General features: G+C 38.5%; 1 protein-coding gene across 1 annotated transcript in view; it reads left to right on the top strand.

Moving 5' to 3' along the window:
• LOC111665931 (overexpressed in colon carcinoma 1 protein-like) overlaps positions 1-539 on the top strand; it is a 4,701-nt gene extending 4,162 nt beyond the window's left edge. The window contains exon 6 of the mRNA XM_087177916.1: positions 1-539. This exon is cut by the window's left edge and continues 233 nt beyond it. The gene's annotated coding sequence lies outside the window, so the exon portion shown is untranslated.
• Positions 540-2,500: the final 1,961 nt, after the last annotated feature.

Below are 2,500 nucleotides of genomic sequence, written 5' to 3'. Positions count from 1 at the left end.
TCTGCCGCAGGTTGTTGTAGCTGCTCACAGTCACGAAATACTGACATCACCAGCGTGAAAGCTCCTGTAGTTCCAGCTCATTTCTTCCTCTCATGTCACAGCTGAATAAATATCTCTAGGTTTTGGATTTCAGGTCGGCTGAAAACATGTTTGCAGACGTCACTTTGGGAAACAGCGAACAAGGAAAAAGGGAGATCAGATATGAACATGACAGAGTATAATCCATCCATAGACGTCCCTCTCACCAGCAATGATCCCGGGGTGTTGCCAGGGCAGATGGGATATGTAGTCCCTCCAGAGAGTTCCTCCCAATCGCACGTATTTGGAAAACCTCCAGAGGAAAGTGACCAGGAGGTTTGAGCCGTGATATTCTGGATTCTTCTCCCATGAAAACCAAAGTTGTTTGTTTTGTTGACACTTAAACTTAATTTCCTCATGATTTACTTAAATACAAGATAGTTCTGTAAAAGTTGCCACTACTTATTATTTGTAAAGACAAAGTGTTTTGCAGTGTTGAAGTAATAAAGGTAAGATGAACACTTTGGTCCAGGTGACATTTTCTTTGCCCGACCTCACCTGTGGTTTGGTTCGTTCGGTGAAACCTGCTGACTCATGGTTTCTTCCTCCAGGGGAGAAACAAACAGTGCGAGGCTCCTGCTGTGCGACGGCGTCGTCGTCTCCTCAGAGTCTTTAAACGATCACGTGTTCGTGACGACGGCGCCTCTTTCTGAGGGCGGCTGCTGAAGAAGCTGCTCGGAGTAAATGAGACAAACTGCTGCAGCGATCACAGCAGCAGGAGAATGTTTGAGCTCTGAGCTGATTAACAGAGGAGACACCGTGACTCATTAACTGACCGGCTAATTGAATTGAATTGATTTCTTCACACAGGCTGCAACCTGCCTCTATAATGTACAACACAACATGGTGCCTGTCGAGTCTCTACAGCTTTTACCAAAATAGACTTTATAAAAAGACTTTTTTTTAGTCCAGCACAGAATGAGATTTAATTCATTGCTAATTAATTAATAATTATTACCACTTTTATGATAATCCTGACAGAGATCCATGAAAGTAAAAACAGGAACAGCAACATTTTTTCAGTAGTTTCCAGCAGCATATAACAATACTTCCTGATTATACAACTAATTAAATTAATGCATGCTGGTCCTGGATATGCAGCAAAAACAGTGGACAGATTTACACATGCACATACATACTGGGTATAATAGTGAACACCCAGTTGGACCGGAAGAAGGGAAGAACAAATACACACAGTGACGACCCTCTCCACCTGTGTACCTGTTGCTTCCTGTGTGTGGCTGCTTCCTTTGCAGGTACTGGAGGTGGGTTGTCAGTACCTGGGCTCATCAGCACACCTGGGCCCTGTGTAAACCATGTTGGAGCTCAGCTCTGGTTCTGTCTCCTCCCTCAGGAACCCGTTAGGTTTGTGTTGTGTCTGTTTCTGCAGCATTCAACATCACAATCACACACTTCCTCACACACTCACCTGCACTGCTGATCGCACAGATTACACCTGCGGTTGTCAGTTTAAGTTCTTCCCCAAGATTTAAAAAATGAATGAAAGTTTTGTTAATTCGCTTGCTTGTATGCATCTCCCTCTTTTGTCGTAGCCATGTGGCCCAGTTTGTGACCATCCATAACACAACATAACTACATACATATAAATATACCTATGTACACACATACATACAATCATAAATGCATACAGACATATAAACGTACGCTCATACATATATAGGTAAATATATACATACTTATGTACATAAATACTGCTTCAAAGTAAGAGTACTTCGTAGAAATGGAGTCAAAACTAAAAAGTAAAGTACTTTCCTTAGTATATTATGACATTTTTAGGACATTTTAAGCGTGACTATACTGTGATGTCTTTTATGCCTTACTATACTATTACGTTTTTTTTATGACTTTTTATGACCTACGATACTATGCCGTTTTGCTGAATTTCTATACCTTATTATACAATGTCGTTTTTATGACTTTTTATGCCTTATTATAGTATGTCGTTTTTATGACTTACTATACTATGTCGTTTTTATGACTTTTAATGCCTTATTATACTATGTCGTTTTTATGACTTACTATACTATGTCGTTTTTATGACTTACTATACTATGTCGTTTTTATGACTTTTTATGCCTTACTATACTATGTCGTTTTTATGACTTTTTATGCCTTACTATACTATGTCGTTTTTATGACTTACTATACTATGTCGTTTTTATGACTTACTATACTATGTCGTTTTTATGACTTTTTATGCCTTACTATACTATGTCGTTTTTATGACTTTTTATGCCTTACTATACTATGTCGTTTTTATGACCTTACTATACTATGTCGTTTTTATGACTTTTTATGCCTTACTATACTATGTCGGTTTTATGACTTTTTATGCCTTACTATACTATGTCGTTTTTATTACTATTTATGCCTTGATAAACTGTTTCTTTTTTATGCCTTA

This window comes from Seriola lalandi, unplaced genomic scaffold (assembly GCF_002814215.2).
Source record: "Seriola lalandi dorsalis isolate HSWRI2012SDOR001 ecotype SW California unplaced genomic scaffold, Sedor1 jcf7180002054661, whole genome shotgun sequence".
In the NCBI taxonomy this organism is placed as follows: domain Eukaryota; kingdom Metazoa; phylum Chordata; class Actinopteri; order Carangiformes; family Carangidae; genus Seriola; species Seriola lalandi.
Note: the sequence above shows the minus strand (reverse complement) of the source record. Positions and strands in the feature narration are given on the sequence as shown.